General features: G+C 42.2%; 1 protein-coding gene across 2 annotated transcripts in view; it reads right to left on the bottom strand.

The window, feature by feature from the left end:
• Positions 1-14,548, bottom strand: part of Atp7a (ATPase copper transporting alpha) — a 113,148-nt gene extending 98,600 nt beyond the window's left edge. For both annotated transcript variants that reach the window (XM_051142368.1, XM_051142370.1), the window contains exon 1: positions 14,383-14,548. The gene's annotated coding sequence lies outside the window, so the exon portion shown is untranslated. The remainder of the gene's footprint in view (positions 1-14,382) is intronic.
• Between the last annotated feature and the right edge of the window lie 1,018 nt (positions 14,549-15,566).

The following is a 15,566-nucleotide window of genomic DNA, read 5'->3' as shown; positions in this document are numbered from 1 at the left end:
AATTATGATCCCAGCACTCAGGAGACTGAGGCAGGGGGATTGTTGTAAGTTCTAGGCTAGTCTGGTCTACACAGTGAGTGTGAAGCAAGCCTAGGCTACAGAATGGGACCTAGTGTCAAAAACTAAAACAAAACCAGGCCCAAGGCCACTTTTCTTATGTGTTGCTGCTCAACTGTGTATAAACCCAGCACTTGGGACACAGATTTATGAGAATTACCAAAAGTTCAAGACCAGACTGAATGAAGTACCCAGCAAGTCAAAGCTACATAGGGAGACCCTGTTTCAAAAGATAAAATCAAAGAAAGAAAATGCTAAATAAAGATAGAGAGCATCATAACAAAAGACAGGACAGCACAAAGGTGATCTTATATGACCATTTCTACCTGTGTGGTGAGGGGGGAAAAAAGAACTAAAAATTGCCAGGGCGGTTGTATCAAACCTTTCTAGAATATGATAACACAGCAAACCCAAAGATAAAAAGTGAAAAATGAACCGGCATGGTGGTTCATACCTTTAACCAGGACTCAGGAAGCAAAGGCCGGTGGATCTCTGTGAGTTCCAGGACAGCCAGAGCTACACAGAGAAACCTTGTCTTAAAAAACAAAAACAAGTGAGAAAATGCAGGTCATGACAGGCATTCTGGTTACAAGCAAGCAGTTCTTGCTCCATAAACGGCTATCCAAGTTGTGTTTAGGAGCAACAGAAACCAAGACACAACTGGTCTGGCCAGTTGCTTCAATTATGAAAGATAATCTAAAATTGACCACATGCTTCAGATGCAGTACATAGTCTGCATTTCCAGAGCTGCGGGTGGATCTTAGCAGCAGACAGCTGGTCTAGCTCAAATAAGTACCTGGGCTCCATCCCCAGAGTCAAAAATTTACAAGATAAAACTACTGGTAGGTCTCAAATGGATGGGCTAGTAGTTGCAGTTGTTTCTCCATGAGGGAAACATAGTATTGCAGAATCACAATCAGAAACAAAAGCTCTAGCTGGGTACAGGGACACACACCTGAATTCCTGGCACTTAGGAGGCTAAGGCCAGAGTAGAGCAAGTTCAAGGCCAGCTTGGGCTCCATGTAAAGTTTGAAGCCACCCTAAACAATACAAGGAGTGGGAGGTCAGCCTCAGCTACACAAAGAGATCCTCTCTCAGAAAGAGAAAAGGAAACTAGGTCTAGGGCTAGTGATACATGTTGGTAGAGTGCTTGCTTCACCTTCCTGAAGGCCTGGATTCCGTCTTTAACAGAGCACAAGGCAGGCATGGTGATATGTGCTGTTATCCAGCACTCAGGCGGACCAGTAGTTCACTGTCATCTTCAGCTACATAGCTAGTTTGAAACCAGCATAAATTCATGAGACCCTCTCTCCAAAAAAGGTGGGGGGGTGGAGGATGGGGAAAGAAGGCAGGCAGGCAAACTTGCCAAATATATTGTTTTGCCTTGAAAATGTCTGGCACCTTACCAACTGTCACACAGGATAGCTCTTTCTCTTTCCTTGCCTAATTTCCTTCTGTTTATCCTGATCTCTAAGACTTCCCACTGGCAGTTCATACACACATTGATTAGCCACTCTAATGCCAATTGGCCCTAGGGTTAATGAGCCCAAGTCACTTGACACAGATATCAACAGATATCATGTCTATGAAGTTGTATCCTTGAGAGGACTTACAACAAAATCCTAAACTTGAGGAACATGAGAGATAAGAGCAAAGCAAAGCAGTATGGAAGCCCATGTTCCTCTCCCTCTCTAAAACACTGAACCCACAAGCTTAAACAAAACCTTCTCTTCCCAGTTTTTGCATTGACATAAAATCCCTCCTACATCCTGGCAAGTCCTTCACTGAAAGCCACACACTATTTGATCTCATTCTTTTCTGTCCCTTCATCTAGAACTCTTTCTCATACTTCAGTCCTATCACTGATTAATCTATAAAGCCCAAATACATAGGGCTGTGTCTATTGTATTCACTAGCATACTCCCAGTGAGCAGGTGGCTATTTGCAAAATCACAGTTGAGTAAGTAAAAGAACTCAAGTCCCACCTCCACTTGAATAAGCATGTCAAACACGCCTCCTCGCTTTCTTTTGTAATTCCAAATACCTCAGAGCTAGTATCATAGCCTAATACCTAATTTCTCTGCATTTAACTTCTTTCCCGGGCTAGGCTCCATGGGAGCTGAGACATCTTGCAAATCTCTGCATATCTTACAGGGTAGAAGTAGAGCTGGCTCCCCAGGAAGCACACCATAAACCCTTCCTAACCTGTGGATATACTGCATGAGGATCCCATCTACACCCAGCCCTGTGAGCCTAGTGTTATTTTGCACACTAGGTTAGAGATGCCCAGGCCTCTTCACTTGCTCACATTTTCTGTTTCAAAACTCATTAAAAGCAGAACTGTGATTCAGCATGTGGCAATTAGGAAATCCTGTAGAAAAATTTTGATGCCCCAGAGTTTATGGCTTGCTGGTTACACAAGCATATTGGTACAGGTTTTCTTGGTAGGGAAGTAGAGTGACTACATCATGGTGATTTCATCTGCTGGTTAGCATGAATTCCAAAACACCATGTTCACACAGGAGGTAGACTGTTGGCTCCTGGGCCCTTCTGCTCTTAGTCTTCCTTTTTCTGTGGTATTATGTAGAAATTAAATATTGCTTGCAGGTACTGATTAGTATATAGCTCCTATAGCTACTAAATTGATACTAGAGCAGAGCTATAATTACATATGTTGCCAAAATTACTTTTACAATAACATAAAGTGGTAATAGTTGTAACTGAAATTTATTGTATTTTTGCTACTTGCCAAGCACTGTTCTTTTATTGTTTGTTTGTTTTGTGTTTCAAGACAGGGTTTCTGGGTGTCCTGGAACCCTGTAGACGACGCTGGCCTTGAACTCAGAAATCCGCCTGGCTTGGCCTCCCAAGTGCTGGGACTAAAGGCATATGCTGCCACCGCCACCGCCGCCACCACCACCACCTGGCAGTAGGCACTATTCTTAAAGCATTGTATATGTTAACTCATTACCAATCCTAGGAGGTACCTACTGCTATTGGCCCCACTTTACAAATGTGAAGGAGGGGGAGTATATGCCTTAAACTATTAACTATACCAGGAGTAAGCAGAGGATCTAGGCTTCTAACCTAAACAGTTTGGGACCAGAGACCCCACTTTTAATCTTATGTTATATCACCTCTCCCAAACAACACAACATAATAATGCAACAGTGACATTAAGGTTCTTGAAGTAGTAAGAGACTATAATAGCCATTGGTCCAGGAAATACAACTGAGAATGTACTTCCTTTCAGAATAGTTCAATTCTATATTTTACTATGAACAGTAAAGTGAGCCAGGCATAGTGGTATTTTCATTGCTACTTCATAACTGTAATTTTGCTACTGTTAATTAAGAATTGTAATGTAGCCGGGTGAGGTGGCGCACACCTTTAATCCCGGCACTTGGGAGGCGGAGGCAGTAGAATCACTGAGAGTTCGAGGCCAGCCTGGTCTACAGAGTGAGTCCAGGACAGCCAAGGCGATATACAGAGAGACCCTGTCTCAAAAAAACAAAAAAGAAACACTTTTAAAAAATTGTAATGTAGTAGGGCATGGTGGCACACACCTTTAATCCCAGCACTCAGGGAGGCAAAGGCAGGTGGATCTGTGAATTTGAGGCCAGTCTGGTCTACAAAGAGAATTCCAGGACAACCAGGCTATTACACAGAGAAACCCTGTCTTGGAAAAAAAAAGTAAAGTGTGGCCAAGTATACTGTAAAAATATGAAAACACACAGTAGTGCTGGCACATGCCTTTAATACCAGCAAGAAGATCTCTGAGTTCAAGATCAGCCTGTTCTACCTTGTAAAATTCTGACAAAAAGAAAAAGGAAACTACAAGTCCTTACTTTTGAAATTAGTTTGAAGGTAAAAAGAAAGTAAGCTATCACAATCTTTCCTGTAGAGTCTATCTCTGTTGTTTAGGGTCACCTATAACTCATTTAGCCCAAGCTTGCCTCAAAATCAAAGCAATCTTCCTGTCTGGGCTCTCCAAATACTAGAATTATGTGTGAGCAGCCATATCCAGTTCTCATCTATCTGTAGTTTTTTTTTCCCTTTTTTTAAAAGACAGAGTCTAATATTACACAGGCTGGCCTCCAACTCACTACAGCATGGGCCTAAACTCTTGATCCACATGCCTCTACCTCCCAATGCTAGTATTACAGGAATTACAAGCACTCGTGGTAATACATGTTTACCTATGTATTTTCAAGTCATACTTCCTAGCCTGTAAGCCAGCCTCAGTTACATAGTAAGATTCTGGAGAGAGAGGGAGGGGGGAGGGAGGGAGGAAGGGAGGGAGGGAGGGAGGGAAGGAGATGGATGGATGGATGATCTTAACATGGGGGAGGGCACATGTAACCATAGGTACTTGGTAGGCTGAAGTGGGAAGACTGCTTGAACTGAGATGTTTGTGATCAGTCTAGGCATACAACAAAACTACTGTCGCAAAATAACAATGACAACAAAATTACAGTTTTTTTATGTTAAGAGCATAAGCTTTGAAGCAAAGATTGAGTGCTTTTAAACCCCAATTTATCCACACACTATGGCTGGGAATAAAATCTATTCCTATGACACATTATCTACTCTTGGGTTGGGGACTTAGTTCAGTGGTACAGAGCTTGCCTGGAATGTTGTACAAAGCCCAAGCTTCATCCCCAGAACCTAAAAAAAATTACTCCTACCAAAGTAAAACAACAGACAGAGTATGAGATTTATTTTTCAAACCAAACTGTTCTGGTCCTTACCACTTTCATGTATAAATAAGCACTGCATGTGCATGGTGGTACATGCCTATGATCCCACCATTGGGAAGATTAAGGTAGCTCAAGCCCAAGCCAACCTCCACACTAAGACTCAGACTCAAGACATAAACAACAAAGCCAGCCTGGTCTACAAAGCAAGTCCAGGACAGCCAGGGCTGTTACACAGAGAAACCCTGTCTGGAAAAACAAAAACAAAAACAAAAAAACAAGGTATAAACAAAAAGATCCAAGACTCAGGGCATGTTCTAAAGCTAAAAAATGGGAAATTGTGGCTTACGTTTTTAATAATCACTGTGGACAAACTCTTAGGCAAGTCTAATCATACTTTTGAACTAAAGGAGAAATTATACAATGTTGAAAATCAATCTCTTGGCAATCATCACTGAGTAGATTTGAGGATTTAAAACTAGATAAAAAGCTAGGCCTGAGTATAATGGCAGGACAAAAGCGGGAGGATGCCACTGAATTCAAGGCCATTCTGGGCACACAGTGAGGTCTAAGCTACCATGGGCTACAAAATGAAACTCATTATCAAAACACAAAAGGAAAAAAATCTGAAGACTACTTGGGTTTTGTTGTTGTTGTTATTGTTTGCTTGTTTTTCCGAAACAGGGTCTCTCTGTATAGCCTTGGCTATCCTGGACTTGCTTTGTAGACCAGGCTGGCCTCAAACTCACAGTGATCCACCTGCCTCTGCCTCCCAAGTGCTGGGATTAAAGGCATGCGCCACCATGCCCGGCCTGACTACTTGGTTTTTGTGGCCCAAATTAATAGGCACAGCTAGAAATATTATGTCTTCTAGATGAATATATAAATGATGCATTAAAATGTATTTATAATTGTGATGTAAAACCACTATCAAGAAATGGTGGCTATAAATTGGAACTAAAACTTAACAGCTGAATTAACAGTGAAATAGGAAGCTAGGAGTAATGATGCATGCCTGTAATCCAGCACTGGGGAGGCAGAGGCAGGAAGACTAGAAACTCAAGGTCATCCTTGAGTGCCTTTAATCCCAGCACTCAAGAGGCAGAGGCAGAGGCAGGCCACCCTGGTCTACAGAGGAAGTCCAGGACAGGCAGGACTACACACAGAGAAATCCTGTCTCAGAAAGCCAAAAAATAAAATATAAAAAAATAAGCCAGCCTGGACTACCAGTCTCAAAACAAACAGAATACAGGTGTGGTAACTCACACCTGCAATCCCAACACTTGGGAGTTGAAACAGGCTACATACATAATGAGTTCCAGGCAACCTAGTCTTGGAGTAAAACCCTTTATCAAAGGGAAGAAAAACACAAAACAAAAAACAAACAAACAACAAGAAAAACCCAAAGAGCTAGAGAAACGGTTCTGTAGTTAAGAGCTCATTCTGCCCTTACAGAGGACTAAAGCTCAGTTCCCAGCAACCAAATCTGGAGGCTCACAACCACTTGTAAATCTAGCTCCATTGGATCCAATGCCTTCTTCTGGCCTCTTCTGGAACCTACATAAAATGTGCACATACACACAGAGACATATACACATAAATAAAAATAAAATAAATATTTTAAAGGTGATGTCTAAAGAGAGAGCTCTTGTAACGCTTCCTGAGGACCAAAGGTGCCAGTGGTCGTATCAGACAGCTCACAAGTCTCTGTAACTGTAGCTCCAGGGGATCCATTGCTTCTGAACTTCACAAGCATTCAAACACATATGCACACACACAAATAAACAAACACATAAATAAAAATTCAAATAAGCTGGGCGTGGTTGGACACACCTTTAACCCTAGCACTCAGGGGGCAGAGGCAAGAGGATCACTCTGAGTTTGAGGCCAGCCCGGTGTACAGCCAAAGCTACAGATAGAAATCCTGTCTCAGCAGGGGAAAAAGAGAATTATAAGCCAGGCAGTGGTGGTGCACGTCTTTAATTTCAGCACTTCGGAGGCAGAGGCAAGTGGATCTCCCTGAGTTTGAGGTCAACTATAGAGCAAGTTCCACGACAGCCAGAGCTGTTACACAGAGAAACCCTGTCTCAAAAAACAAAAACAAAAAACAAAAAAATTCAAATAAATTTAAAAAGAAGTGAAATATCAGAAAACATTTTTGGTCAAAATGAAACATGCTATATTCAAATGATACTAATATTACTATTTTAGTAATATATGTATTAATAAGTATACCCAAAAACTTGCTATTATTTGTTTACTAACACACTAACAATAATTAACATAAAACTGAATTATACTAATTTATAATTTTTTGTCTGTTTTTCAAGTCAGGGTTTCTCTGTGTAGCCTTAGCTATTCTGGACTCATTTTTTAGACCAAGCTAGCCTTGAACTCACTAAGATCCACCTGCCTCTGACTCCCCAAATGCTGGGATTACAGGTGTGCGCCACTGCACCCAGCTTAATTTACTATTAACAAATTAGAATTCCAGTGGCTGGAGAGATGGCTCAGCAGTAAAAAGCACTGGCTGTTTTTCCAGAAGACTTGAGTTCAATTCCCAGCACCAACATGCAGCTTTACAACTGTCTGTAACTCCAGTTCCAGGGGATCTGACTCCCTCATACAGACATACAAGTAGGCAAAACACCAATGCACATAATATAAAAATAAATTATAAGAAAAAAAAGAATTCTACTAGAGTTGGAGTTCAGAAGGAGAGTATTTGTCCACCATAAAGTAGATTATATTTTAGCATCACAAAAGGGAGAAGTAGAAAAAAATCAGCATTACCATCCTCTTTAGAGCAATGATTTTATCAACAGAAAAATTAGAGAATGCCAGGCATATTAGCAGTGATACATACAGTTAATTCCAGCAAGCAGGAGGCAAGTGCAGGAGAATCTCAAGTTTGAGGTCAGCCAGGGTTACATAGTAAGTTCCAGGACCATTTGGATCAGTTAGGGAGATCCTGTCTCAAAGCAAATGTCAGATACCTTCCTTTATTCCACCACAAAGGAGATCACACACACTTGAAACTCTAACAGCTGAGCTCTTTGTAACTATTGGTTAGCTGTAAGGTCAACTCCTCCATGTGCCAAGAATGGAAAGCAGGGAAACTCACATGCCAAGCACATGCTCTATGACTGAACTCCAGCCAAACCCCTTAGGAACCACTTTTAAGAAACTTTATCTCACAAGTGACTACACATTTCTCCTACAGAGTTCTGAGAATTTTCTTTAGAGGGGGCTCCCAACTTTTTGGTTCTTTTTCTCTGTCCTGATCTCTTTGGGTGGTTTTTCAGGTCTTAACAGAAGCTCTTTCTTTCTTTTCTTTTCTTTTTTCTTTCGGGTTTTTTTTTTTTTTTGGTTTTTAGAGACAAGGTTTCTCTGTGATAGCCTTGGCTGTCCTGGACTCGCTTTGTAGACCAGGCTGGCCTCGAACTCACAGTGATCTGCCTGCCTCTGCCTCCCAAGTGCTGGGATTAAAGGCATGCGCCACCACGCCCGGTTACAGAAGCTCTTTCAAGTCTTTCTCCTGAATAGCATGTATCCCTGTCAGATGAAAACTCAAGAGAGCAGAATCCAGCTAGGCATGGTGGCTCAGGTCTTTAATCTTCATGCTTGGGAGGCTGAGATAAAAGGATTACAAGTTCAAAGCCAACCAGGGTTACATAGCAACTTGCAGGCCACAGGGTTGCATAGTGAGATTGTCTCAAAAAAAAAAAAAAAAGTAGGGCTCAGGACATAGCTCAGTGGCACAAGTTTTGCCTAGATGTGCAAATCCCAGCACTATATATATGTATACAAACATACATAAATAAATATAATTTAAATACTTGTTTTTTAAAAAAAGAGGGAGGCAGAGTCAGGTGGATTGCTGTGAGTTCGAGGTCAGCCTGGTCTACAAAGTGAGTCCAGGACAGTCAAGGCTACACAGTGAGATTCTGTCTCAAAAACAAAACCAAATAAGAAACAAAGAGGAGAGAAAGTAGGTCTGTAGCTCAGCAGAAAAGTACTTAGCTAGCAAAATATATATATATATATGAAAGAGAGAGACAGTGACAAAAGACAGAGAGAAAACAGGAACTATTCTCTTCCTAATGCCAAGAGGCACATAGAGCTCTGCAAACTGTCCACCAGAAGTAGAAAAGAGAAGTGATTCAAGTATTTTCCTTCCCTATCTGCTTTAGTCGTGACATCAATTGCACATGCAGAAGCAGCACCAATCACAATGGCATACAGCAAACACACTGCTTTTTATGAACAAAATCAGAAACGTACATAGCCAGGCTAAAACAATATTCCTGCCATGTGAAACAATCCATTTAAATGAGCTTTTGATTATATATTGGTAAAACTTCACTTCTACACTAGTTACAGTAAAAACATCAGCAAATCTTTTCCAAATCCTCTGGACATAGCTATTCAATTCCAAACAACCAGACAACATGTAACTATGTCCATATAATCAGTTCAAAATTGGGATAGTTTATCCTTGTTCATATCAGGAAAAGAAGTCTTTGTGAAAAATCAGTGTGATCGAGAATGGGGAAATAGAAGGACCCAGAGGGTCCTAGAAACCTACAAGAAGAACACCATGACGGGTAGATCTGGGCCCAGAGGTCCTGCTCAAACTATGGCACCAACCAAGGATAATACGTGCAGTGAGCATCAAAACCCCTACCCAGATCTAGCCAAGGGTCAGGACATTCTCCACAGTTGAGTGGAGAGTGGAGACTGACTTTCACATGAACTCTGGTGCCCCATATTTGACCACGTCCCCTGGAGGGAGAGACCTGGCGGCACTCAGAGGAAGGATAGCAGGCTATCAAGAAGAGACTTGAGCATATACAGGGGGACGAAGTCCCCCTCAGTCATAGTCATAGGGGAGGGGAGTAAGAGGAAAATGGAAGGGAGGAAGGAATGAGAGAATAAAAGGATGGGATAACAATTGAGATGTAATATGAATGAATTAATTAAAAAATAAATAAATAATTTTTAATTAAAAAAAAAGAAAAATCAGTGTGATCTATTACATACTTGAACTCACAAAATGAAGAAATCAATTTGCTGACAATGCTAGACAACAGAGGAACACGTTTATCAAACCAGAAACACATCTACTCTGTAATAGCACATATTCTAAATAAATATTGGTATTTTTCTTGCCATATTACCTCAGTAAATTAAGTATGCAAGTTTTTTGTTTTGTTTCTTCGTCTTGTAGTGTAGCCCAGATCAGCCTCAAACTCTTAATGTTCCTGACTTGGCCTCATGAGCTGGGAATTAAGCATATATCACCACATCTAGAAGTAAATAGTATCACATCAAGTCAACCTACAGACTGCAATCAAGGAATAAAAGAATCACTGGGTGTGGTAGCATAGGCCTGTAATCCCCAACACTCAGGGAGGCAGAGGCAGGCGGATTTCTGTGAGTTCCAGGACAGCCTGCTCTACAAAATGAGTCCAGGACAGCCAGGACGACACAAAGAAACCCTGTCTCGAAAAACAAGAAAGAAAAAAAGAAGGAAGGAAGGTAGGAAGGAAGGAAAAGAATCATGGTTGTCAGAATGGTAGCTTAAACTGAAATACTCTAGTCAGGATTTACCAGCTACCTGCCTCATTCTTATTTTCACCTAAGTCCTGGGAAATATCCTTAATTCTTTTTAAAGATTTATTTATTTACTATGTATACAATGTTCTTCCTGCACATGTACCTGCCTGCCAGAAGAAGGCATCAGATCACATTATAGATGGCTGTGAGCCACCATGTGGTTGCTAGGAATTGAACTCAGGACCTCTGGAAGAGCAGACAGTGTGCTTAACCTCTGAGCCATTTCTCCAGCCTGAAATACCCCTACTTAATAACAAAACCTTGCCATCTACTGTCCCATCACTTGGCATATAGAAGCAAGAAAAACAAGAGTCCAAAGATAGCTTGGGCTACATGAGACACTGTCTAAAAACAAACAAACAAACAAAACACCCTAGCAGGATGGCCCTGATGGTAAGGATGCCTGCCACCAAGCCTGATGACCTGAATTCAATCTCTAGTCTTCTAAGTTGTCCTCTGACCTCCATATACAAGCTGTTGCATACAGGTCCCCACATACCATACACATGTACAAAAAAATGAATGAAATGTAAAAAAAAAAAAAAGCCACATTTCTGACAGGATGTTAATTAAAGCAGAATGTTTTGTTTTGTTTTGTTAAAGAATGCTGGGCATTGTAGCACATGCCTTTAATTCCAGCACTCAGGAGGCAGAGGCAGGTGTATCTCTGTGACAGCCTGGGTGTCACACAGAGACTGTCTCAAAAAAAAAAAAAAAAAAAAAAGGCAGCATGGTCACCTGCAATCCTAGTAAGTCAAAGATCACTGCCAAATTCAAAGCTAGCTTGATCCAAATAGCAAGTTCCAGGCCAGGCAAGGCTTCATACACAAAGGCTATCTCAAAAGACGAAAGAGGAGATTAGAAAGATGGAGCACTACTTGCGGGGCCAAATTCAGTTCCCAGCACCAATGGCATGAAGTTCACAACCTCTGATAACCCCAGCTCCTGGGCATCAGGCACACCCTCCGGGTTTCAAAGTATGTGCACACACACATAAAACTAAAACACTTATTCCAAGCATAACAATTCATGCCCTTAATCTCAGCACCTAGTAGGAAAAGGCAGGCAGATCTCCATGAGTTCAAGACCAGCCTGGTCTCTATACAGTGAATTCCAGGAGAGCCAAGGCTATATAGTAAGAGACTCTGACTTTAAAAAGAATTTTTTTTTTTTGAGACAGGGTTTCTCTGTGTAGCTTTGGCTGTCCTGGACTCACTTTGTAGACCAGGCTGGCCTTGAGCTCATAGAGATCTGCCTGCCCCTGCCTCCCTGTGTGCTGGAATTACAGGCATGCACCACCACACCCAGATTCAAAAACAATTTTTAAGAGCAAAAATACATGGAAAACCTGGATTGTGTCTTTAGCAGAAATGAGTAAAGAGGATTTTAGGAGAAAACACTAAAGTATTATTTTCATCTATACTAAGGGCTCCATTAGCTTAGATACAATTTACTTCCCTAGCTGAAAAATATGAATGTACTTTCCATTCCTTGTAATGTCAAAATTTTTAACTGTTTGACAAGCAAATTTGAATATAGTATATAGATTTTAAAAATCAGTTTTGTTTTTGGTTCTTTGAGACAGAGTTTCACTGTGTAGTCCTAGCTGTCCTAGAACACCTCTGTAGACCAGGTTGGCCTTGAACTCACAGAGACCTGCCTCCCAAGTGTTGGGATTAAAGGCATGTGCCACCACCATCTGGTAAATTTTTTTTCAGAGACAGCAGCCTTCTGCAGTAAGCAAAAAAGATGTTAAGCTATCCTTCAGAAAAAAATAGTGTTTAGCACTCACTTGGGGCCACAAATCAAGATCCAAGACTGGCTAGAAAGTTTCTATTACATTACCAATACGAGAAGAGAAATTTGGAGAAAAAATGCAAAGATTGCTTGAGGGGACATTGGAAAGACTTCTGGCTTTAAAAATGATTATTCATAGCGCATGTTACCTAGCACTAGGAGAGGCAGAGGCAGGTGGATTTCTATGAGTTTGAGGCCAGCCAAAACCATATAGGAAACCTTGTCTTGAAAAAATTATCATCATCATCATCATCATTATTATTATGCATTGCCAACAATTTGTTTGATGCCACACCGAATTGCCAATATTTTTTTAAGACCCAATACTCAATCAGACTTAAAAACTGATTCGAAAGCCGGGCGTGGTGGTGCACGCCTTTAATCCCAGCACTCAAGAGGCAGAGGCAGGTGGATCGCTGTGAGTTCGAGGCCAGCCTGGTCTACAGAGTCCAGGATGGCCAAGGCTACACAGAGAAACCCTGTCTCGAAAAAAAACAAAAAACAAAAAACAAAAACTGATTTGAGGCTCAACAAAGAAACACAAAGAGGGGAAGGCCAGACTTGCTGCCTCACGCAAATCATGCCTACCTACTTTTGTGTCTTTTAAATGTGGGGTTACATTATCATTAACCCTCATACATTACCTGTGTTTATCATTCCTTTTTTTTTTTTTTTTACATGTAGCCTTTTTGTGGGTTAACAGTTCTGTACGACTATCCTTCAGGACTTCTTTTGTTATTTGAATTTTTTTCAAGGCGCCAGTCAACACTCTACCACTGAACTACCTCCTCAGACTTTATTCTTCTCCCCACCCCCTTCTTTGGTTATTAGAAAGGGTTTCTCTGTGTAGACCAGGCTGGCCTCAAACTCACAGATAGCCACCTGCCTCTGCCTTCCTGAGTGCTGGGATTACAGTTGTGAGCTACCACACCCGGCTTCTCCCCCCCCCCTTTTGAAATCTTGAAAGGTAAGGCTGTTATAGAGATGTGGGTGTACAGTGGGATCTTACCTGTATTTTTTGGGCCTGGACTATTCTTCCATTCCCCCGTTCCTACAGAATCCTATGTACTTTTCCAGACCCAGCTCAAATGCTTCTTTCCATACACCTTATTAACACCTCCTGGTCGAAATATGTGACTGAGATTTTAAGTGACTGGGTGATTGTGTGTTTCTTTCCTACTTCATTGCAGGACACTCAAGTACAACAGCAAAACCTTCATGTGATTACCAGAGATGCAAGAAACTTTGAAACTATAAAACTAAAATCTCTGTTCAAAAAAAAAAAATCTTTCTTTAAGAGGGATGGAATAAACAACCTAAATTGTCTATCCAATTAGTAGGGCTGCTAGAACCCACATAGCTAAATTCGACTCAACTGGTTGTAAACTCTTCTGAATCCAGGAACCGTCTTAATTTGACACTGCCCCATTACTCACCTGTCAGTATCAATTCAGTGTTCTCACACTGGCTCAATACAAAGCCATATTACTAAATAATGAGGCTATAATTAAAACATAGTTCAGATCCTAGGAAAATACTGGCTTGTAAAAGCGTCAGTGTTGTCTGTGTTTAAAATAATCTCAGCATCTACAACAAAGTGTCAAAATGCAACCCAGCGTGTGGGAGGCACTGAATTCAATCCCCAGTCCTGGGAAGAGGGAGAGGGAGGGGGAGAAAGGGACAGAGGAAGAGCCTGAGAAAGGCGTTGGAGGGTGGGACAGGGATGGCTGTAACTTTACTGGTAATGGAGCACAAAGAACAAAAAGAAGGGTGATGAGTCTCCGTTTAGCTTATGCTCCCAGAGAGCGACAAGAAGCCAAATAGCCGGCTTCGAAAAATATTTAGTCAGCGATGGTGGTCTTCGGACCCTCATTTGCTAAAGTAGAAAGAGATGCCACTAAGCAAAGATCCCAGCCCATAAGAAGTCCAGTGCGGGGTTCAGACCTTCTCGTGTGCCCCAATTAACTAGCACAGGCCACAGATGATCGGGATACTCTCTCCAGGACAGTACAACAAAGTCAGGACCCAGCCTTTCTCTGTCCTGGTTGGGAGGATAAAACCTAAGTGTGGCTAAATATGTGAGTTGTGAAGGAGTTTGGAGACTGCCCCAGCTTAGAGTGGGTGACCTTCTCTCCATTCTAGACAGTACAGACTAAAAGACAAAACGGCCCCTCCACTGAAGTCGCTGACGGGAATCCGCTGTGGGACTCACCTGGGTTTCCAGGGCTGGAGTTCGAGCTCCGCAGCTCCGCAAGGCAGCAGAGATCGATCCGCACTCAGCCTCCGTGCTCACACACACTGAAGAGTCTAGGCGCCAGCGGCGGCAGCTCCTCCCTCGACGGCTTTCCCAACCCCAGCCTCCCCAACCCGCAGATTTTGCACCGCCCTCCTCCTCGGCCCCCACTTCCGGGTGATGCCAGGGCCCGGAAGCTGGGCCGACTGGGGAAATGGTCCACGTCACGTGAAAGGGAGCCCGCTCGGCGCTCTGGGCGCCCCCTGCTGTCTACCTACAGCCTCGGCGGAGATAGGCTGGGTGTTTGTGGTTCCTCTAGGCTCCCAATCCCAGTACCTAAAGCAAACTCAATAAAAGGGGCGGGGGGAACTACTTCAACAGTGAGGATTGGCTATAAATCATCATTGTTTGTCTTTGCCCCGCATAAAATACCATAGACCTGGCAAACTGTGTTTACCTAATAAATTAACTCCAGACGGGGAAAAAATAAGAACCATGAACTTGCCGTCATCCCTCTGATGAAAAATGACATCGTGGTTCGGCATGGTGGCTTGTACCTATAATCCCAGTACTAGAAAAGACGAGGCAAAAAAAAAAAAAAGATGGCGAATTGGAACCAGCCTGGGGCTACATAGTGAGTTCCTAGTTCTCCAGGCAGGAGAAATAGCTCTGTAGCTAAGAGCGCTGATTTCAGAGAGCCCCTGGCTACTCACAGCCAGCTCTTAACTCCAGTCCCAGGGAGTCGATGCCCTCTTCTGGCCTTCTGGGGCACTGCGTATGTGTGGTATACAGCTGTACATGGAAATAAAACACCCATACACAGAGATAATAGACTGCTGCTGTAAACTATCCTCTTACCCCACATATACGATGTGGTGTACACACACACACAAATACACAGACTTTCTCAAATAAAATAACTACCATAATACAATGGGGTTGGGGGTAAAGTCTAGTGGCTGGCAATTTCTTGAGTTTAATCCCCTGCAGGTAAAAATTTTTACCACCAAACCTCCTGGCCTGAGCTCCATCCCTCGTGGAGGGAGAGAACTCCCACAAATCTTTCTCTTGTCTTCATACCTGGGCTATGGTACATACAGCACACCCACAAATACACATTAATAAAATGAATAAATAATTTTAAACAATTATGGGGGTTGGAG

The sequence above is a fragment of the Acomys russatus genome, chromosome X (assembly GCF_903995435.1).
Source record: "Acomys russatus chromosome X, mAcoRus1.1, whole genome shotgun sequence".
Taxonomy (NCBI): domain Eukaryota; kingdom Metazoa; phylum Chordata; class Mammalia; order Rodentia; family Muridae; genus Acomys; species Acomys russatus.
This window is presented reverse-complemented; position numbering and strand designations above follow the sequence as displayed.